This window comes from Schistocerca nitens, chromosome 3 (genome assembly GCF_023898315.1).
Source record: "Schistocerca nitens isolate TAMUIC-IGC-003100 chromosome 3, iqSchNite1.1, whole genome shotgun sequence".
NCBI lineage: Eukaryota > Metazoa > Arthropoda > Insecta > Orthoptera > Acrididae > Schistocerca > Schistocerca nitens.
This window is the reverse complement of record NC_064616.1, coordinates 162624899-162650081: the sequence shown is the minus strand read 5'-3', so window position 1 is coordinate 162650081 and position 25183 is coordinate 162624899.

The following is a 25183-nucleotide window of genomic DNA, read 5'->3' as shown; positions in this document are numbered from 1 at the left end:
TTGATTCGGTAAAGGAGGCAAGTTGGTAGTAGACTCATAGCTAAAATACGATAGTATATGTGTCATCTCAAACACATGATGGGTTCAAAGAGGTTTTGCATGCTACAAACCAGTACATTACACTGGACAGCGAAGTCTCAACAGATACGAGTGTAACATCGTTTGCTCAAAGAAAGATTAACAGAACCATTAATGTTCACAATACAATAAATGATTTATTAGAAAAGGTTTGCAGCACTCTCATATTGTTTTCTGAAGATGCTGTTTTCTATAGGAAGGCATTGTAAGTCAATGATTGTTAGGAAATTCAGAAAAAAGTTAGAAAGCATATCTACTTGGTGTGCTGAATGGTGGCTCTCTTTAATTAGGAATTAGTGCAAAATAATAACTATAACATGGCGAAAGGATTCAATAGCACCCAAGTAAAAGAAACGTGTCAAGCATCTGGAACCAGTCACATTGTTCAGATATCTATGGGCAAAGCTTCGAAGTGATATGAAACAAAATAAACACGTGAAATCAGTAGCAGGTAAAACGAAAGTAAGACTTAGGTTTATTGCGAAATCCTATCCAAGACGATAGTGCTGGGGTGCTTAGGCCTTGTACCCACTAGTATAGAAAATCGAGCGAATTTTGTTTCTAGACAGCGATTTTGTATATAGACAACTCAGAGACATTTCTTGTCTATAGGCACGCTTTTGCAACAAAACCGCAGAATTTTTTACTCCTATTTGAAATCGAACACACGAGACAATTCTTAGAAAATATTGCGCAACATTTGGTAGTGTGGGGGTTTTGTAGACATGGCTTTCAGTCATTCTCTTTGAGACGAGGAAAAAGCTTTGACGGTTTTCATTATTCTTGTTTTTATCATTTTTAAACATCACTTACCATGATGTGGCCACCAACGGTAAAAAGATTTTCACACAGCATAATGTTTATAGGAAGCTAGTAATTCCGAATATAAAAACCGCAACAAGAAAAAGCTGATTATGCAAGTGCTTGCCAAAAAATATTAAGTATCAGTGAGTGATGTTGAAAAAAACACACTGTCTTTTACTTTAAAGTCGAAAGTAAATTACAGTCGAAACGAGGCCCCTCCGCAAACAGTTCATGATTCCGCCAGTGTCTCCTCTTTCGACTTTTCTCACGATCCGTTATTATTACTGCACAAGCCCAGATCCCAACAAGGTCACCCATATTTAGCAAATATCGACGAACAAGGCATTCGAGTGTGCACACGAGACAAAGTATCTAGACTGTCTATATAAATTGTCTAGCTACATGTCTATAAACAGTCCCTCTACAGTGTCTTATAGACAATCGCATGATTTTGCATACAAATGTGTACTTAGCCCAACAGCAGGCCGGCCGGGGTGGCCGTCGGTTCTAGGCGCTATAGTCTGGAACCGCGAGACCGCTACGGTCACAGGTTCGAATCCTGCCTCGGACATGGATGTGTGTGATGTCCTTAGGTTAGTTAGGTTTAAGTAGTTCTAAGTTATAGGGGACTCATGACCTCAGATGTTAAGTCCCACAGTGCTCAGAGCCATTTGAACCCAACAGCAGACATCGTACGAATTCATAGACGCGTTGCCCGGATAACAGATCGTTAAAGTCAACGTGAATATTTAACAGAGATGCTCAGGAAACTTAAATGGAAATCTTCTGTAGATAAAGATAAAAAGAGCAGTATTACTCGAGGTAAACTGTCCTCTTAAAGATCATGAAAACAAGATAAGAGAAATTAAGGCTTTTATGTGAGTATACAGCCGATTTTTTCCTCACTCCTGTTGCCCATAAAATAGAAGTTCCCTCTGCCATGTATTATGCAGTGACTTGCTAAGAATATATATATGGATACAGGGTGGTCCATTGATCGTGATCGTGCCAAATATCTCACGAAATAAGCGTCAAAAGAAAAAAGTACAAAGCACGAAACTGGTCTAGCTTGAAGGGCGAAACCAGATGGCGCTATGGTTGGCCCGCTAGTTGGCGCTGCCATAGGTCAAACGGATATCGACTGCGTTTTTTTTTTTTAAATAGGAACCCCCATTTTTTATTACATATTCGTGTAGTACGTAAAGAAGTATGAATGTTCTAGTTGGACCACTTTTTTCGCTTTGTGATAGATGGCGCTGTAATAGTCACAAACGTATAAGTACGTGGTATCACGTAACATTCCGCCCGTACGGACGGTATTTGCTTCGTGATACATTACCCGTGTTAAAATGGACTGTTTACCAATAGCGGAAAAGGTCGATATCGTGTTGATGTATGGCTATTGTGATTAAAAGCCCAACGGCTGTGTGCTATATATGCTGCTCGGTATCCTGAACGACATCATCCAAGTGTTCGGACCGTCACGTCTTTCATGCGAGGCCCACTGTTGTCGGAATTGTTTCTGTTGTGTTAGCAGAAGAGCCAATACCGTGTTACGATTGGAGGCTGGCGTGAGGAGGGAAGAACTATACTGACGTGAGGTCTGGAACATGACAAGGAATGAGAATTCAGAAAGCGGACGTAATTAGTTTGATACTTAACTTTAATCCATTAATGATGAACGTCGTTCTTGACGGTACATGATTCACAATATTATCTGTTCAGAATACATTCTTGAAGTATACGATAGTAACTGAATATGGCGCCTTGCTAGGTCGTAGCAAATGACGTAGCTGAAGGCTATGCTAAACTGTCGTCTCTGCAAATGAGAGCGTATGTAGACAGTGAACCATCGCTAGCAAAGTTGGCTATACAACTGGGTCGAGTGCTAGGGAGTCTCTCTAGACTAGACCTGCCGTGTGGCGGCGCTCCGTCTGCAATCACTGATAGTGGCGACACGCGGGTCCGACGTATACTAGCGGACCGCGGCCGATTTAAAGGCTACTACCTAGCAAGTGTGGTGTCTGGCGGTGAAACCACAGTTTCCTACTTTAAACAAAACGATTATTAAAGTGGAATTTTATTTGCGCCAATTCAATAGAGCTGTGCGAAATTAGTTTAGTGCGGTGTTCATTTTATCGATATGTATTAACCGGGACAGTAAAACACGACGTATAACCAGAATTCCAGCAGCGACTGAGCAGCGCTGCTGGTAACAATCGACGGGGGCCAGCACGATGTCGTCGCTGCTGAAGTACCGGCTATACTTCGCGTTTTATTGTCCCTGTTAATACATGTCGACAAAAAACTATCGCACTGCGCTAATTTGGGAAGTATTCAAAACACACGCCACTCGACTATACAGGAACTCGAGACACTCGAACAATCCTTTCATCCTTACTCTGGGAAACTATGATCACAACCATAGGTGGAAGAATAAGCGGCCAAAGACACTACTAGCTAGGGCCTAACCACCTATGGGAAGCTAACATACATCAACAAGCAACAGACATCGGCAAGCCCCAGCATATCAGCAACGTTGACTGGATATGCCAGCTGCCAAAAGGCAACCGCAGGGAAACCGACGGGCTCTCGCACTGACGCACAAACAAATCGCCCTACACTGTGCATCTGATATACAAGGTGAAAAGTATTTAAACCGACAAACTCTGGGAGGCTGTGCGGGACATCAAAACAAATATTTTTCCCTAATGTCATTTTATCCTATGAGGAATATTTAAACCGGTAGAGGAAGATTTCTCTGGCGGCAAATTAATTACCAACAAATACTTTTCCATTTTTTATGACCAAGAGACAACACATTAACACAACCCAATTTCAATTACAGTAGATTTTCAAAAATGCCTCCATTGACACGTAAACAAAGGTTATACCGTCGGATCATGTTCTGTCTGACACGGGCAAAAAGCCCAGGAGTATCCTGAATTGTTCCTGCTGCTGCTACTATCCGGGCAACCAGATCGTCTTCTGATGCAACAGGAGTTGCGTAAACAAGGTTGCGCATCTCTCCCCACACAAAAATGTCCAGAGAGGACGTATCTGGGGATCGAGCAGGCCATGGTACAGGAGCACCTCTGCCAATCCACATTTCTGGAAACCGTCCGTCCAGGAATCGACGCACACGACGCCTGAAATGTGCTGCGCCCCGTCATGCTGGAACAACATGCGTTGTCTTGTAGGGAGCGGGACATCTTCCAGCAATTCTGGCAATGCTCTGGCGAGAAAATTGTGATAGTGCCTGTCATTTAATGGTCTAGGTAGCAGATACGGCCCAATTAAACAGTCCCCAGCAACTCCGACCCACACACTAATGAAGAACCGCACTTGATGAGCGCTAGTAACTGTGGCATGTGGGTTATCCTCACTCCAAACATACGAATTGTGCATGTTGAAGACTCCATCACGCCCGAAAGTTGATTCATCGGTAAAAAACACAGAGGATGGAAATGTAGGATGCATTTCACACTGTTCCAGGTACCACTGCGAAAACTGTGCTCTGGGTGGATAATCAACTGGTTCCAGGTTGTGGACACGCTGTAAGTGAAATGGACGTTACAATTGCTCTCGAAGGACTGTTCGTACATTCGTCTGATTCGCTCCCATGTTAAATGCAATTGCACGAGTGCTGATTGAAGGATCGCGCTCCACATGCTGGAAGACAGTTTCCTCAAATTGCAGCGTTCTTACCGTGCGACTTTGTCCCTGTCCAGGTAATCTGGTAAATGACCCGGTCTCACGCAGACTTTGGTACACAGCAGCAAAGGTGTTATGATGCGAGATACGGCGATTAGGATATTGTTGATAAACCCGCTGTGCAGCTCGTCCGTTGTGGTGCGCTACGTAGTACGCACCAACCATATCAGTGTGCTCACTCCAGGTGTATCGCTCCGTTAGTAAACAGAGACAACGCACTACTACACTGGTGGACAACAGTTGCCTACAACTGAAGAGCGTAATACGCCCTCTAACAACTGAAGATCGTAATACGGCTTCTAACAACTGAAGAGCGTAATACGGTCTTCACTGGTTTAAATAATACCATAGGAAAAAATGACATTAGGGAAAAAAATGGCTCTGAGCACTATGGGACCCAACATCTTAGGTCATAAGTCCCCTAGAACTTAGAACTAATTAAACCTAACTAACTTAAGGACATCACACACATCCATGCCCGAGGCAGGATTCGAACCTGCGACCGTAGCAGTCCCGCGGTTCCGAACTGCAGCACCTAGAACCGCTAGACCACCGCGGCCCGCACATTAGGGAAAAATATTTGTTTTGTTGTCCCCTACAACCTCCCAGAGTTTGTCGGATTAAATACTTTTCACCATGTATGAGCTATCGGACACAAAACGATGATGAACCTAAGTGTTACAGGTATACCGACGCTGACCGAGAGATCAGCTCCAGCACCAGCGGCAGCCGCCGAGTAACAGCACCGCACAATGTCAAAGGTATCGACATGCATGATACCCACTACTAACAAAGCCTACCCTTGCATGATCTGTCGCAAACAGCAAGACATCCGCTACTGCTCTTACTACCCGAACTAACTATCGCAGAGGTTTTTTCCCCCCTTGGCTCTTGCGTTGGCACTTTTTTCCCCCCTCTGCCCTTCAAACCGCTACCCTTCGTTCGATTTTCGACCCAATCTATCTCCAGATGAGCGCGTATTAATGGTTAACCTTAACCAGACGTACGCAAACATCGCAGTATCCACATCCTGCGACACCTCACTTTAGTGTCAACTAACCCTTATGCAGAGATGGAGTAGACCTTTTGAGTTGCCCATCATGCCGGTGTGGGCGTGGAGGGACTCCACCTCTTAAAAAAAATTGTGACATCTCTGTCGAATGGACACAAATCATTTTGTGTATGACAGTAAACAAACTGAAGCTTTCCGTCGACATCGGGCGTCGAAAGAAATACGTGTTGAGCAGTTTTAGTTTGGGCTGACTGTAGCTACACATTGTAAGCACGAAATTGCAAATATCTGCGGAAACGTCAGAGAAAGTGTGCCCGATGTGTCTTAGGAGGGTCATGCCGTAGATTGGATGCAGGTGCCATTTTGGGCACAGAGCGCATCTGTGAACTTGATGAATAGGCTACCTGACTGGGGCATACGGCTTTGATGTTACCAGATGGCCATCTGCCACGTACAGGTTGGTCAACACACAGGATCTCAAAGCACTTATCAGGGGCAGCCTTACCACGAAGTACGCAGAGAGGAAGAAACAAAGCTTGGAATGTAAAAAAAATGGCTCTGAGCACTATGGGACTTAACATCTATGGTCATCAGTCCCCTAGAACTTAGAACTACTTAAACCTAACTAACCTAAGGACAGCGCACAACACCCAGTCATCACGAGGCAGAGAAAATCCCCGACCCCGCCGGGAATCGAACCCGGGAACCCGGGCGTGGGAAGTGAGAACGCTACCGCACGACCACGAGTTGCGGACACTTAGAATGTAATTTCACGTCGACACAGTGGTCATTAGAGATGATATACTAGCTCGTTAGGAAACGTTAAACTACAATCCACCCTTGTTCCTCCTAGGGAAACGACAGAAAAGCTGAGTCAGTAAGGCCGGACACAAATTTCAGCACAGTTCGACCCAGAGTCTGAGCCAAGATGCCACTCTGATTGATTGTAACAATCAGAGCTAGATAAACACAACTTCTGACTTCTGGTTGTTGTTGCTCGTTTCACCTCAACCGAGGTGCACGTCTTCAAGATGAAATTCCATATGCGTGTTTCTTTTTATAGACACAAGAGGAACGGGGACAAAGCCTCCATCTACGTATTTTCTGACTTCCGTAAAAATCTTCCAGCTATTGTTAGGACACTACATTCAAAAGGTCCAGATCGAATTCTTCCCAACGATATTTTCCTATCGGGCTAATATGTCATCTATAATGACCACAGTGCCGACGTGATTTACATTCTAAACTTTGTTTCTCCCTCTCTGCGTATATAGCGGTACGTCTGCCTCCGATCAAGTACTCTTGAGATCGAGTACTGACCGTCCTGCACCTACAACATCATAGTCACATGTCCCACTCAACTAACCTATTCGTCAAGCCGACAGGTGCGCTTTGTGCCCAACATGGCAGCTACAGTCCGTCTATATCCGCAGCATGGCAATTACCTGTAATTAAGTTGCTCAGCAGTGCACAATAGATTGTGCATTACAGAGCCTCGTTAAGTATAACTCGCACGAACAATAGGTACCGGAATTAAGTTCCTAAGTCAGGATAAAGAAGCTGTTTTAATATACTGATATACAAAATCGAAGCAACAAATGGAAATTTTTCAAGGCTGCGTTTATTTCCCTCAAAACAGTATTAAGAGGTGATAGTAAAGTAGAAACAATGCAAAAAATAAAGAACGTAAACAACTGCAACATGAATAACGGTAGACAAAATTGTCCTACGTTTTTTACAACTTAATGGATTTGCACGCACATTCCGATAACTGATTAATGTGTTCAGTATGGGGTGTGACCACCTCTGGCAACAGTACAGGCCCGGCAACAACGGGGCATGCTGTGAATGATGTCATGTTGAGGCAATAACTCCCGTCTTTCCTGCTGATCTGCTCGCAAGTCTTGGAGAGTGGTTGGTGGATGCTGACGTGATACATTCCGTCTCCGTAGTGCATACCAGACATGCTCTGTGGGATTCAAATCGGGAGAGCAAGTAGGCCACGCCATCTTCCATTTCCAAGAAAACATCAACCAGGCGTTCTCTATGAGGTCGAGCATTATCGTCCATTAATACGACGTCTGGTCCCACAGCAACTTGCAACAACCGCACATGAGGTCCCAAGATCTCGTGACGATACCTGACAGCAGTTAAACCTTGACGATTCACCCGTACAATTTCATGAAGAGATGTTCGAGTGGTCCACATAATCCCTGCCCACGCGAATATGGATCCCACCTCGATATCGGTCTCTTTCCACAATGTCTGGGTACCGAGACCGTGTTCCACGTTCATTCGGGACGCAAATCCGTTAAGAATCACTCTCCAGACCAAATCGCGACTTACCTGTGAAAAGAAAATTGGCCCACTGTTCGAGGTCCAGCTGCCATGTTGACAGCTCTGCTCTAGATGTTCCCTTCTGTGAAGACACGTCACAGATACCCATACAGCAGTTCTCCGTCAATAAAGGCCTTCTGTACACCGTTTGCCTCGATGCTAACACGTCCAGTGGATGTTGTGACGTCAGATGCCAGTTGCCATGCAGTACTAAGGCTGTACCGTCGTGCCCTTGCAGCCAGATAACGATCCCCTCTGTCTGATGTCACATTTGCTCGGCCCTCCCTTGGTCTTCGAGACACAGTTTCAGTCTCTATACACTGTCGCCACAACCGAGAAACAACAGAACGATTCACATTAAGCCATCGGGCCACATCAGTTTGCGACTGTTTTGCTTCCATTCGCCCTATGGCCTTCCACCGCAGAGAATCTGGTACGCGTCTCCTCTATCCCACAATGCACCGTTTGTGATGGTGTACACAGCGATTGTGGATGTGAGACTACACGGCAAATGTTACACCGTTTGATCGGTGCCCTGGCTTGGTTGTCCGTTCATCTTCCGTGCAGAAAACGATGGTACGGATATCAATTGAGCTCCTTATAGCTGATTTGTTTTATCCATGCAACACTGGTTTACACGTCACTATAACAACATCATTTACGGCTACATCTTGCAAAATTTAATAACAAAAGCTTTTGTATATCTGAGTTATATCGTTTTGCCTCTAAAATCTTGAAAGTGCTAAAAATGGAGAAAGATGTATTAATAACGAGATTGCTTTCGATATGTCAACTGGAACAGAATTAACAGTTATATTAAGGATTAATTTATTCCAAAGTAAGATCACACTAATATGCTTCCCCATGGAAACGGCGGGTAATTATTGACAGTTGAATTTCTTTTTAGACAAAGTACTTCTAGTTCGTAGTAAATTATAGGACATAAGAAAAACAACATGTAAATGGGCTGATTAATACTTGAAAAAGATAAAAAGAAACAGCTGTAAGGAAAAAAAAACATGAACTTGTACTATCATTGAGCTAATACGAGTATAAGCTTCCAAGGTGTATTTCACTGACGAAACCCTGCCGGATTTATCAGCTAATAAACGGCTTCGTTTAGAATTGTCTTCCTGGCAAATACTAGTCGGTAATCTGCTAAAATATCTCATCAAGAATCGAGCGAAGTGACGCAGTGCTACGACAGTGGATTCACATTGGGGAGGACCGAGGTTCAAGTCCTTGTCCGGTCATACAGATTTAATTTTCCCGTGGTTCCCCATAATCGCTTAAGGCAAATGCCGGATTGGTTCCTTTGAAAAGAACACAGTAGTTTTCCTTCCACATCCATCTGCATCCAAGCTTGTGCTCCGTCACTAATGACCTCATTGTCAACGGGACGTTTTCATCTTTCCATCAAGATAATGCTGTTAACCAGCTGTTGGTCATACAACATTTAGTAGGCACTTAATCTCATGAATTGTAGCAGAAATATCTCTCGAATTAACTGCGTTATATACGAGTATTTCGCTGTATCCTGTACTTGAGTGATCCTTATTTTTTCGAATTCCGTGTTTCTTCATGCACACCCCGTATATCCTTTCCTTTTGTTTTAAGAAGAATTTTAAGACATTTTCTGTTGAAATTGAAAATGAGGAACCGGTGACGCAGTGGCCGAGAACCTGCTTCTTGTCAGATGTGTTCTTCACTGCTATCGGCTATTAATAGTCCATTTCTATCTTACATTAACTTCAGTTCCCGCATATCGTGTTACATTAAGGTTTTTCATAGCCTCTTTGACACGAAGGTACGACGCGTCTGAATCTCTAGAAAAAGGAATATTATTTAAGAAATTAAATCTATGCTTCACTTCTTCAACATGTCCAAACTCTTGACTGAAGTGAACTCCTCACACCGCTGTATAATGAAAATTTCATTCTGGAAACACCCTCCAGGCTGTAATTACGTCACCTATCCGGAATATCCAGTCTTCCAGGAATCCTAGTCCCGCTGCTGCTACAGTCGCAGGTTCGAATCCTGCCTCGGGCATGGATGTGTGTGATGTCCTTAGGTTACTTAGGTTTAAGTAGTTTTAAGTCAAGGGGACTGATGACCAGAGATGTTCAGTCCCATAGTGCTTAAATCCATTTGAACCATTTGAACCTGGTCCCGCTAGTTTCACAGGAGAGCTTCTGCCTAGTTTGGAAGGTAGGAGATGAAATACTGTCAGAAGTGAAGCTTTGACGAAGGGTTCTGAGTCATGCGTGAGTAGCTCATTCGGTAGAGGAATTGCCGACGAAAAGCAGAGATCCCGAGTTCGAGTCCCGCTCCGGCACAAAGTTTTAATCTGCCAGACAGTGTCATATCAATGTACACTTCGCTGCAGAGTGAACATTTTACTCTGACGAATGATAGCAGCCAAGCACACGCACAAGCAATAATAAACAACACGGAGTGACATGACGCAACTTCTCCACCATTGCGGCATGCGTTCCTCTTCTTCGGTTTCAACAGAATAGGTCTTAAAATTCTCCTTAAAACAAAAGGGACCACGCAATCCTACACGGTAGCGCGTTTTGGGCGCTCGACAGTGTGTTCTCTGTCTTCGAAGGTTAGGGCATGGGAAAGTTAAATTTTTACAGTCTTGAGTGTCTGCATTGTGGACAGAATACAAGCAAGCTTCGAAAGAAGCTGTATTTATTACGCAACATTAAAAAATCACCCTTTGCTTGACATCTACTTTCACGGCAAGGGAACAAGGGATCTTTTCGCAATATTTTAGCGCAGTACATTCCCTGGAAAGTATTTGTCGTTTCTCGGTATCAAAAATCAAATGGCTCTAAGCACTATAGGACTTAACATCTGAGGTCATCAGTCCCCTAGACTTAGAACTACTTAAACCTAACTAACCTAAGGACATCACACACATCCATGCCCGAGGCAGGATTCGAACCTGCGACCGTAGCGGTCGCGCGGTTCCAGACTGAGGCGCCTAGAAGCGCTCGGCCACTCTGGCCGGCGCAGGATTCGAACGTGCGACCGTAGCAGCAGCGCGGTTCCGGACTGAAGCGCCTAGAACCGCTCGGCCACCACGGCCACCTTCTCGGTATCTTATATAAACTGTTGTTTGCAGTTTTTGCAAACGTCTTAAAATTGTGACTACCGACAAGGAGCAAACATCAATAATAAAACACATTGTTCTTAAATTCACTCGGACGTTTATAGTTATCGGAAAGACAATTTCTTTTTTGTGGTTATATGTGCTAGAGAACTAGCCAGTGCGAGTCTTAGCAGCGCAGGTAACGTGGTTTCGCAATTCCCAGGCCTACGCTCCGGTCACGCAAGCCACAGCCTGGAATTCGATCCGCTTAGGGCCGTCTCATCGCTGGCCTTTACACGCCACGTTAATCAGCAGCGTGTGAATCGACTTTGTTGTCGCAGGGGCTCCGCTTGGTGGATTTGTAAAATAAAGCGGATTATACTAGTACGCTTCATCTCGCGTGGCGCGTTCGATTCGGCTCCGGAGTCAATGGCGGCTCCGTGTCGATGGCTGCGGGATTAGCGGTACTGCTAGCAATTAAGCGAAGCTGATCGTGTTTAGCGGTCGGATGGCCGACTGCAGGAGTCCAGCACATACAAGGCTGGCACAGTACGCATCCAAGTAGCGCCCCATTTCACGGTCTGCTCGAAACACTGAGTGCTCGCAGGCCGCTACAGTGTATACTGTACAGCGTTCCACATAGAAAGAGAGTGCAAGGAGCACCGATACATATTCGAACCAAGTGTCGTAATGCAGCCTGTCCAGTCACTTACGTTGGACAATTAGAACTACGAGCACACAGTACTAAAATATTTCCACTTATTATCATTTGTATTCTTCAAGAAGTAGAGTAATGCCCATTACTCAATTTTTTACTTGGACTGAGCACCGGAAAACATCCTTTCTCACACACTATAGTGCTTGGAGCAACATGTTACTGTGGTGGCCTCATCGCCAGGAACACGATTCTAATTGTCGGTCGACATCTAAAGTCTGGAAGAGGAGAATGATAAATAACAAAGTAAAAGTCATTTCTTGGAAGGGACAGTAGACGTCACAAATCAATTTATCTAATCTTATTCATTCGCTGTTTGCTTGAAACCATAGAAAAATATGTCATAAACTTCAAAACCATGACGATACTATTACCACAATTATTGTCGATAAGAAGGTCAAACTGAATTAAGCATTACTTTTAGAGCTCATGTGCCGAGTGGTCTGCAACAACATTCGCATGTAATACTCTAATAATCAGAGAAACCTTAAAAAAATAGTCGAAGTATTATTTTTTCAAATGGCTCTGAGCACTATGGGACTTAACAAAATGGTTCCAATGGCTCTGAGCACTATGGGACTTAACATCTATGGTCATCAGTCCCCTAGAACTTAGAACTACTTCAACCTAACTAACCTAAGGACATCACACAACACCCAGTCATCACGAGGCAGAGAAAATCCCTGACCCCGCCGGGAATCGAACCCGGGAACCCTATGGGACTTAACATCTGAGGTCATCAGTCCCCTACATTTAGAACTACTTAAACCTAAGGACAGCACACACATCCATACCCGAGGCAAGATTCGAACCTGCGACCGTAGCAGCACCGCGGTTCCAGACTGAAGGGCCTAGAACCGCTCGGCCACAAAGGCCGGCGAAGTATTATTACGTGTGTTTTTCGCAGAGGACTCGAGGCATCGCAAAGCTTGAGGAATGAAGAGGACGCACTGCGTTGCGTTAACAGTTAGTTTGAAGTAGCCAGTGTGAATGCAACTGGTAGGCGACGATTTGTGAAGATGAGTTGAAGCTAAATTTTCATACTATAATGTATCGACGATTTAGCGGCGCCAGTTATAATTGAGAAAACGGCTATAAGGAACCAGTTGCAACTATATAGCCCAGAAATATGGAACACTGGGACGCTGACGACGACAATTTAAACCATCATCTCATATGTAAACCTAAGAGCCATTTCGCAATACGCTCTTCTGAGAAACTAAACTGTCCAGTACTAGTAGCCAAGCTCCCTCTGATACCACGTTGTTTGCTTTGCCAACAGACAACCACACCATCATCCAAAAAACTCGGGCTAAACTACAGATCTGCCTCTTCCCTCTATCCTCTTTCCAAATACATGGTTTTTTGAGCAGATTTATTACAAAATAATATAGTGCACAATTCGTATAGCGCAGGCAGAACTCCGAAAAATGCCCAACGTGAACTCTAAATAAGCACCGAACAAAACTCCAAATGATACAGAAGCATTTCCATTTCAGTGCTACAAACACATCTTCTGTGTTCTCGCCCGTCATTGCTCACCTGAAATTAGTCTCCAACTGGATACTGATAACGGACAAAAGACAGCAGCAAAACATCCTAATCAGCATTATTCTATCTGGCCGACAACGTCATCGTCATTATTACCAAATGTTACATCGACGACGCTATTTGTCTTTGCTTTTGGCACCATTATTATGAGGTTCACTCAAAAAGTAATTTCCACTCAGATGCAAATTAACACATAACAATAACGGCGACGCTTATTGTACATGCAAGCATATAACTTCAACTACTTTGGTACATACCTTCCACGATTGGGAAGGACTTTACTTTAGTGTGGGAACTCATGCTCATAATTTGCCGCTTCTAGTGACAGTCATATTGCAAAAAAATTGTATGGTTGAAAGCACAAACAATGAATGTCCTACCGTATTTATTTATCCTGTTATGATAAGTCAGTTTACGAGACTTTCGCCAGATGTTAACTATTTATCGATATCAAAGATGATAACATACTCGTGACACGGCACTGGCAAAGATATTACCGTCGAAAGATATGTTGAAAAGTAATACTTAACATTGATTCTATAGTGGAAACAGCAAAACCTTTAAAACTAAATAGTCAGTAAATGTCATATGAGAGCGGGTGAAGGGAAGAACGCAGAGAGGTGACGTTCTTGATAATTGTGAAACAAGTGTCATAACCGTTGAATTATTGAAGCAGAATCACGCTAACACTAAGGAAATATCTATATACAAAGGACCCATTAACTAAGCTATCATTTGTCATCGAGTTGGGATGCAGTTTCGTAACAGTATTAACTGATATACAGGGTATTACAAAAAGGTACGGCCAAACTTTCAGGAAACATTCCTCACACACAAATAAAGAAAAGATGTTATGTGGACATGTGTCCGGAAACGCTTAATTTCCATGTTAGAGCTCATTTTAGTTTCGTCAGTATGTACTGTACTTCCTCGATTCACCGCCAGTTGGCCCAATTGAAGGAAGGTAATGTTGACTTCGGTGCTTGTGTTGACATGCGACTCATTGCTCTACAGTACTAGCATCAAGCACATCAGTACGTAGCATCAACAGGTTAGTGTTCATCACGAACGTGGTTTTGCAGTCAGTGCAATGTTTACAAATGCAGAGTTGGCAGATACCCGTTTGATGTATGGATTAGCACGGGGCAATAGCCGTGGCGCGGTACGTTTGTATCGAGACAGATTTCCAGAACGAAGGTGTCCCGACAGGAAGACGTTAGAAGCAATTGATCGGCATCTTAGGGAGCACGGAACATTCCAGCCTATGACTCGCGACTGGGGAAGACCTAGAACGACGAGGACACCTGCAATGGACGAGGCAATTCTTCGTGCAGTTGACGATAACCCTAATGTCAGCGTCAGAGAAGATGCTGCTGTACAAGGTAACGTTGACCACGTCACTGTATGGAGAGTGCTACGGGAGAACCAGTTGTTTCCGTACCATGTACAGCGTGTGCAGGCACTATCAGCAGTTGATTGGCCTCCACGGGTACACTTCTGCGAATGGTTCATCCAGCAATGTGTCAATCCTCATTTCAGTGCAAATGTTCTCTTTACGGATGAGGCTTCGTTCCAACGTGATCAAATTCTAAATTTTCACAGTCAACATGTGTGGGCTGACGAGAATCCGCACGCACTTGTGCAATCACGTCATCAACACAGATTTTCTGTGAACGTTTGGGCAGGCATTGTTGGTGATGTCTTGATTGGGCCCCAGGTTCTTCCACCTACGCTCAATGGAGCACGTTATCATGATTTCATACGGGATAATCTACCTGTGCTGCTAGAACATGTGCCTTTACAAGTACGACACAACATGTGGTTCATGCACGATGGAGCTCCTGCACATTTCAGTCGAAGTGTTCGTACGCTTCTCAACAACAGATTCGGTGACCGATGGATTGGTAGAGGCGGACCAATTCCGTGACCTCCACGCTCTCCTGACCTCAACCCTCTTGACTTTCATTTATGGGGGCATTTGAAAGCTCTTGTCTACGCAACCCGGTACCAAATGTAGAGTTGCTTCGTGCTCTTATTGTGGACGGCTGTGATACAATACGGCATTCTCCAGGGCTGCATCAGCGATTCCATGCGACGGAGGGTGGATGCATGTATCCTCGCTAACGGAGGACATTTCCCGTAACAAAGTGTTTGAAGTCACGCTGGTACGTTCTGTTGCTGTGTGTTTCATTCCATGATTAATGTGATTTGAAGAGAAGTAATAAAATGAGCTCTAACATGGAAAGTAAGCGTTTCCGGACACATGTCCACATAACATATTTTCTTTCTTTGTGTGTGAGGAATGTTTCCTGAAAGTTTGGCCGTACCTTTTTGTAACACCGTGAATACAGGGTGTCCCATTTGTCTTGACCACCCTAAATAACTGTTTGTCCAGATGCAAATTACAAAATATTTCAAGCAAATGTTCTTTAGCCGTCAGGGGGACATAAATCAGCACGATTGCCTTCGTTGTAGATTTTTTTTTTTTACAAAGATGTGAACAGCGGTATGACTTTTTTAATGGCGCCCTGTATTTTTTATTCGGTAATTCATTTGCTTTCCTAAAGACCTACTCAAAGATCACAGTGTACCATTCACTGAAACACAACGTTATTAATTACATAACACAACATTGACGTTGACGCTCCCAGTGCTTAGTGCACGTACTCGGAGTAATGGAACACATCCACGCGCTGATGTTGACAGAGGACAAATGTAAACATAAGTAGAATGCACACCTGTCATTCCGCCAACCATCGTCAGTTGAAGAGTTGTGTGAGTAGGTAGAAATGGTACTCATCTATGGGGAATGTATGTTAGCAGAACACTAATTGCAATACTGTTTTCTTATGTACGGGTACATTTAGTTAAGTAATTTAGTCCTTTTAAATACTGTTGTGTAGAGAAGGCGTACAGTAAAGGCTGTCCTTCCTAAAAACTGCATCGAAATAACGTTTCTTTTATTATTATTGTTGTTGTTGTTGAAGGTAGGCGAAATGCTACGCAGGCAGCGGAACTGTACAGAGAGCGATATCCTGACAAGAACGCACCTTCCCGACGGATGTTTTCTCATCTTACTGCGACGCTTCAGGAAACGGGAAGTTTCAGCCCACGACAACGCAATCGTCGTAGCACTCGCACAGACGAAGCTGCCGAAGTTACTGTTCTCGCTTCCGTTGCTATGTACCCACACGTGAGCACAGATAGCTTGAACACGAGATTGCCATTCCCAAAACCAGAGTACATCGTATTCTTACACGTCACCGATTCCATCCTTACCATGTACACCTATATCAAGAATTGCATGGAAATGATTTCCAGTATTGTGTACAGTTCTGTCAGTGGGCGCAGCAGCAAATCCTCGCCAACCCGAACTTCTTCCCCAATGTTCTATTTACGGATGAATGTTCCTTCTCTAACAAAGACAGGTAAATACAAGGAACATGCATTATTGGTCCAGTGACAACCCACGATGGCTTAGGCTGGTGGAACATCAGCGTCAATGGAGAGTTAACATCTGGTGTGGGTTGCTTGGTACTGCAATTATTGGCCCTTATTTCATCAATGGTAGTCTAAACGGCGCATCGTATGCCAAGTTCCTCAGACGAATTCTTCCACCTCTTCTGGATGAAGTGCCGCTAAGAACCAGAATGCTGATGTGGTATCTACACCATGGATGTCCAGCACATAATGCCTTGCGTGCACGTCGTGTTCTGAACCGAAGGTATCCTGCTAGTTGGATTGGTCGAGGAGGAACAGTTACTTGGCCTGCTAGGTCTCCTGATTTAAATCGTCTGGACTTTTTTATTTGGGGATGCATTAAAGACGTTGTCTATTGCAATATTCCAAAAACTCCAGAGGACATGCAGGAACGTATCGTGTTTACTTGTGATTCTCTTCAGCAGGCAACACTGGAAGCAGTAAGTAATTCTTTCATTCAACGAGTGCATCAGTGTATCAGTGTCTAGGGTCACCACTTTGAGCACCTTTGAATGTTCTACTCCTGGACAACGGTACAGGAGAGCCAAAGTCAATTTTGTGTTATGTTTTACTTGATTTTCATTTGTTTTTTGACAACTCAAGCAAGTGGACGAGTTTGTGATCCCAGGCTCAGAGTCAGTGTTGTGTTATGTAATTAATAACGTTATGTTTCAGTGAATGGTACACTGTGATACATTTTTGAATAGGTCTTTAGGAGAAGAAATGAATTACCGAATAAAAAATATAGGGTGCCATTTAAAAACGTCATACCGCTGTTCATATCTTTGTAAAAAACAAAGCTACATCGAAGGCAATCATGCTGATTTATGTCCTCATGACGGCTAAAGAACCTTTGCTTGAAAAAATCTGTAATTTCATCTGGACAAACAGTTATTTAGGGTGGTCAAGATAAATGGAACATCCTGTATACAGTTACCATCATACAGTGTGAGTGTTGTGTAATATTCAAAATTTGTGCATGTTTAGTACGGTAATATGATTACTATAAGTAAACAATGTAAATCTTGAAACGTCCTGGCAGATTATAACTTTGTGCCGGACCCCCAGGCTGTGGCTAAGGAGTGCTAGTTCTGCAAGGTATGCAGGAGAGCTTCTGTGAAGTTTGGAAGGTAGGAGACGAGGTACTGGCGGTATTAAAGCTGTGAGGACGGGACGTGAGTCGTGCTTGGGTAGCTCAGTTGGTAGAGCAATTGCCCGCGAAAAGCAAAGGTCCCGAGTTCGAGTCTCGGTCCGGCACACAGTTTTAATCTGCCAGGAAGTTTCATATCAGCGCACACTCCACTGTAGAGTGAAAATTTCACTCTAATGTAAACCTTTCACTTTTCGATGATGGTCTGCAATACCGCAGGAATTATTTCACGTTCTGTATTGTGTATACACAAGGTGTATCACAATTAATGTCACGAAAGCTGACACGGGGAAAGGATACGATAATTGAAGCAAAAATGTTCCAGTAAATATACATCCGTATACGAAAGAATTGCGAATGTGTGGTTACAAGCGGCCACTGACTTCAGTGGGAAATATTGTCCTATTTTGTACAAATATATTTATAATGCAGACTTTTCGATTAAGTTTTCATCTAATTGGGCTCAAATTTCACTCATGGCCTACCTTAACATGAAATACAACACTAGTTTAGTGTCGTATACCTATTAAAGAAGCTGTTGCACGTGTCGTCCACGTATTCCAAACACCACCGGATCATCATGTAAAACTTGCAAAGCCTGTACAGTCCGCTGCCGCAGTTCTTCAACATCATCCAGCGGAGTGTGGTGCGCTTCATTTTTGAGATGACCTCAGATAGAAAAATCCAGAGCACTGAGGTCAGGTGATCTTGGAGGATGAGGGACGGACATTGCTCGATGTATCCACCAAGGAAAGATCCCTATGGCCACTGAGTACTCGATCGAAAGTTTCTGGATTTCAACCACTTGCGGCGGATGGCATCTCGAGATTTTGATAAAGGAATGTAATCATCACGACAATCCTTCTCGCTGATTTCTCAGCCATTATGGAGAAAAACTGGTAGAAGCCGACCTCCGGGAAGATCAGTGTGGATTCCGTAGAAATGTTGGAACACGTGAGGCAATAGTGGCCCTAAGACTTATCTTAGAAAATAGATTAAAGAAAGGCAAACCTACGTTTCTAGCATTTGTAGACTTAGAGAAAGCTTTTGACAATGTTGACTGGAATACTCTCTTTCAAATTCTGAGGGTGGTAGGGGTAAAATACAGGGAGCGAAAGGCTATTTACAATTTGTACAGAAACCAGATAGCAGTTATAAGAGTCGAGGGGCATGAAAGGGAAGCAGTGGTTGGGAAGGGAGTGAGACAGGGCTGTAGCCTATCCCCGATGTTATTCAATCTGTATATTGAGCAAGCAGTAAAGGAAACAAAACAAAAATTTGGAGTAGGGATTAAAATCCATGGAGAAGAAATAAAAACTTTGAGGTTCGCCGATGACATTGTAATTCTGTCAGAGACAGCAAAGGACTTGGAAGAGCAGTTGAACGGAATGGACAGTGTCTTGAAAGGAGGATATAAGATGAACATCAGCAAAAGCAAAACGAGGATAATGGAATGTAGTCGAATTAAGTCGGGTTATGCTGAGGGAATTAGATTAGGAAATGAGACACTTAAAGTAGTAAAGGAGTTTTGCTATTTGGGGAGCAAAATAACTGATGATGGTCGAAGTAGAGAGGATATAAAATGTAGACTGGCAATGGCAAGGACAGGGTTTCTGAAGAAGAGAAATTTGTTAACATCGGTTGTAGATTTAAGTGTCAGGAAGTCGTTTCTGAAAGTATTTGTATGGAGTGTAGCCATGCATGGAAGTGAAACGTGCAGGATAAATATTTTGGACAAGAAGAGAATAGAAGCTTTCGAAATGTGGTGTTACAGAAGAATGCTGAAGATTAGATGGGTAGGTCACATAACTAATGAGGAGGTATTGAATAGAATAGGAGAGATGAGAAATTTGTGGCACAACTTGACTAGAAGGGATCGGTTGGTGTGGCATATTCTGAGGCATCAAGGGAACACCAATTTAGTATTGGAGGGCAGCGTGGAGGGTAAAAATCGTAGAGGGAGACCAAGAGATGAATACACTAAACAGATTCAGAAGGATGTAGGTTGCAGTAGGTACTGGGAGATGAAGAAGCTTGCACAGGATAGAGTAGCATGGAGAGCTGCATCAAACCAGTCTCAGGACTGAAGACCACCACCACAACAACAACATGGACTGTGAAGAGTCTCACCAACCACCATCAGCCCTGTTCTGAATTATACACCCACAAACGAGCCATGGTTTCGCTACTTGCTTCAGGCCTTTAATGCTCACAGTGTAGACGGTGACTATTGTTGTAATCATTCTCGTACTAAACCTCCAATCACTACCCGAGTTTCGCATCTATACACGTACTTGCCGAGGCAGTGTACAGCACACAGCTGGAGATACTCCTACTTCATTTTCGTAGAAAAGATGCGTACGCCTGTATGTGCGCTAACCTCTCTCATCTTTCTCTCGTGAAAACTATGCGATGTGTACTGTGTAGTTAAACTAAATCTACCAGATTTCATTTGCGCCGAATTATAATGCCGTCTTTTTTGTTTAGATTACGTTGCCATGAAATTCCGAAAACACTTTTCCATTCAGTTTCATTGTCCATTGGACGCAGCAGAATATCAGTTTTCTAAATTTACCTGAGAGGGTTTCGCGAGAACAACGTGATTACTGCTTTAAGTTCCTTCATAATCTTCGTTACATTTTCGCACGAGTTTTATCGAGTTTGCACGATACTAACAGCGCGCCCATGAATTTCTTCTACGTCTGTTTTATAAGAATTCCAAACGATGGAGTATTACTCTACAATCGTCCATTGTAGCTGCCTGTAAGTGGTTTCCTTAACATTGTGATTTCACAGAATCCTCTCATGTAACCAGTGTCTCCCTATTAATGATATCACGTGTTCGCTCCATTTCATATTGCTTGTATTACCCCTATGATTTGACAATCTCGCAACTTTTACACTAAATTCTATTCGAATATCATCTGATTCTTCCTGATAGTTAAGACACTATCTTGCATTTGACTACATTTGAAGTGAGCTGCCATTCAAAACACCAAGTCTATATACCAAAAAAGTTGTTCTGCGTTTCCTAGCAACTATCCATTTACTGCAGTTTCTTGTAGACAACACTATAATCGAATAGTTTGAGAGTGCTGCTGCACTTATACGATAAATCGTTTATGTTTATATGTAACAATACGCTTCCTTGGGATGAAACTAAGGAGCCCAATAAATATTTGCTGCCTCAAAACCCTTATCATTGTTAGTCACATTACGGCACTGATGTTTCTGAACGATAGGGTGAACATGTATTTAAATTTCGGTATCTGCTGGAACACAATAAGCAGAATTGTTGTTTTTATCACTTAGGAGTAAGGTTACTGTGATGGTCTGGTCCTGAAACCTTTTATATGTAGTACAGACACCCTGTAACCAGGAGGGTATAATAAACGCATACAATACCTGTCTGTTATACTTGTGTTACAAACTATATCAGATGCCATGAAATACTGATATTTGGAGCTACTGACGTCGTAGCTATCATGACAAATAATATGTTCCGACATTATTATTATTATTATTACTATTATTATTATGTTTGCCAGAAACTTATTAAACTTCACTTTTTTCATGAGCTGGTCTGAAGATAACTAAAATAATACCATCTTCACAAGAACTCCAAAACGGAGAGCCAAGGACAAAAATAGTTAAAAATAAAAATGGGTCACTTTTACTGCGAACATACTCAATGATTTTTACATTTCACGATAGTTCACATATGTGTGTCATTTGGCATAACGTGCTTTAGGAGACAAGAACTGATTTTTAAAGGCGATCTTTTTATTCAATTCTGAAAGCTGCACATTCCGTAAATATAAACTACAAAAATGTTTATTTTTCGTTCGTTGCAAAACTGATTTAAGAACACTTTAAGGTCTTGAATATCGGAAGAGTCAACCACAAAAACCTGATTATTGAGAATGTGTCTATTATATTCTCGTATATTTGTTATATTTGTGTTAAAACTGAAAGTTTAGTAAGAAGCAGTGATGCAGAATGTCTAATTCCGTGTCATCGAAAGGAAAGAAAGGAACAATGCTTCAACCTGAATGCGAAAGATCTGCGTTCTCAGTGCACTGTTTACGCAGATCCTCAAGAGCAAGATAAATAGGAAGAAAACTTGCAGAAGGAGCTGTTCATTAATAGATATAAGAAATAAATTTTACTACGAATTCGCAGGGTACATAAAACACTGTGACAGCTTTTACCGAACAGTACTGCACAATGCGACGATAGGATGCGCTCGCAGGTAATGCATGGAAAGTTCGGGCGCTGATCGCACGAGCTAAGGGCAACGCACTCAAGTTGCCGAAACACTATTAGCAGTCCAGTCACGTTTCCGTTCTATTGATTTCCTTCTGTGCGTTTGACAGTGCCAAGGCCTAGGTGAACAATTCCCGACACCTCTGTGGGCGCGCCCCACATATGTTAGGAACAAAGGTATTACTCTTTACAATAAGCGAAATTAAAGACACGAAATATGTACATATCTCGCTAAAGACGGGTACCATGATAAAGTCGTTCTCTGGAGTGGGAAATGTGTGACTGGTAAGCCAAATCAGAAAAATAGGGTAGTTTAACGCAATATATATCGATCAGAATGACTTTGTTAACTCAGATAAAAATCAATCGAAGAACGTGAATGTCATTTCAGTGACCACTTACTCGTTTGATCATGAAAAATCTTCGCACTGTTCTCAATATAAGTCTCATCTATGTTATATTTCTAAATGTGTGTGACGGATTTTTCATTTCAGAGCAATGTCACATATCGCAAGCAGATGGGGGCACAGTGATTTGCCAATGGACGTACAAACTAATGTAAAATAGATGTAACATAGGTGTGATGTTCGTTGTAACCTGTACTAATAACGGGGTGAAAATTTTTTTCGTTTCTGTGGCAGTTTCTTGCATTCAGTAGATGGATGTATTATTAAAAATAGTTTTTATCCCAAAATTAAGGGTTGTCTGCAGTTTCTGTTTCGAATTCTACCTAGTAAACATACATACGTCATAAACGACTAACTATATAAAACTGATGTGCTTCACAATATTATGCTACGCCTTATCCATGAGTCTGATGTTAACTTTTCACGTGAGTATGTCTGATCGAAACTTTGACTACTGCCTTCTCGCACTGTAACTTTACGCTTGTTAAAATTTCATTCTGATGAAAACATCCTTAGAGGTGTCGAAACCTAGATCAATGTATTAAAAAGATATCTGCGAGCGGTTGGACGTGTTATTTCTCCGTTCAGACTTATACACGTTTGGTGAAAGACAGCATGTTCAAAACTATATGCCTTATCCATAATCCATCGTACGAGAAACGAAGAGTAATGTATCCCTCTGATAGTTGTAAGTAACACAATTCGCCTCGTGATCTTACCGTTGTTAAAATGTCAGACAATAAGAACAATAATAATAATAGTAATAATAAATTTTGCATTGAGAAAATGCGCTCATGTAAGTCAGGAAAACAGCTAACACTAAGACTTTGAGCTCCGGTATTATTGCTTGCAGTATGGCTGAAGCACTCAATGTGTGAAGTAAATTCACTTGTATGTATGGCAATTTCTAGAAAAATACAAATAAAGAAAGCATCTTCAAGAAACTGAACAACACAACGCCAGCACAGTTACATTGACATGTATGTTAAACACTGTTGAGTGTAAAAAGCTGAAAATAAAACATTGCGCTGGAAGTATGAAAGCCCTCATGCCGAGATGTGTTTGTAATTATTTTGAGACAATCGTTGCGTGATAATGAAAGCTAACACAAATCAAATGAGACATATCTTTCAACATCAACGGAAGTCTGAAATGGGCCTATAATCAGATGATCTTAGACTGGACAGCCGCATGCAGTATTTTAGAATGACGAAATGTTCGCGTTTGCTTGCAAGTATATGACAGATTGTTGCCTCAAGTTAACAGCGCCGGTCCAGCGTGACAATGATGCACTTAAACGTTACGCGTCATGGGGAAAATTTCGACGCTGAATCGACACCAGCACTTGTAACTTTTGTTATATCACAGTGCAGTCACAGACTGCGAAGGAGTCTCGCAATTATTTATCAACGCTCAAGTTCACTTATCACTAAAGTAAAATAAACAACGATAAATTTCATTTCGATATCTAGTACAGCGAACACGAATGTATTTTTTTCTGGATTTTCCTGCAGCGATATTGGTGATCACGACAGGTGGAAGGTATTTCGTGGCACGTGTGCTTATATACAAGTACTGACACACGACTTTCGATAGCAGAGTGAGCGTAAGAACCCCGGGCGTTGTCGTGCTGCGGGCGCATTTGACAGCGCAAGTAGGCGTGGGCGCATGTTGTCATTCGCAAGCAGCGCGCCACCTGACGGCGGAGCGGAGCAGGGAAGTGTCCAGCAGCCGGACGGACGTACCTGCACGATGGGTTTCTGCGTCCGCAGGTCATGCTGGTCATCTGGTGCTCTCGAGACGGCCCGTATACACCCGGCCATAGCACATGTTTCAACTTGTACAGGTAGCGCGCCGCGGACTCCACACACAAATCGATGTGGCTCGGGAGACACGTGACTGCGACTCTGAATCACGAGGCGCGGCGCCCGCCGCCGGCCCAGGAATTACCGGAAGCGCATGCGCGCCGCGCCGCCCGCCCCTCCCCCTCCCCCTCTCTAAACATAGGAACACACACGTGTTCCGACTATTGCCGCCGTCTACACACAAATAACCCCGAGGTGGTGCCGCAAATGAAACGTTTCTTAATCTTTCGCTCCCTCTCGGTGGAGAAAGGCGGGTGTGAAAAAAACGGCGTGATAAGGAATGAAGCGTCGTCTGCTTCTGTGTAGGGACGCCGGTTCCGATCGAACGACGCGCACTTGGAGGGGCGGCAACGATACGGCGCCGCGCTTTCGCCAACACAGTCGCGTCCCGCAGCTGACTGGGACCGGCTGTTCCTAATCGAGCTCTGCAGCCGGACGACTCGATCATACAACGTAACGCGTAAAGAGGCAATTTTCGCGGCAGGGTGAGAAGATAGCCTCGGGTAGAGCCCTCATCCGTGTAAATGAATGCCTGGTTGGTTAGTCATTACTATCGAGAAACGCGGTAACCAAATGCGCGCAGGACGCGATTGGCGGGTAAATGTCACTCACAACCTCCGACTTACCCCTCCATTTCTCCACTACCCCATTAATTCTCTCTCCCTTCCGTCACCCCTCTGATGACGTGCGACAAGAAGAGCAGC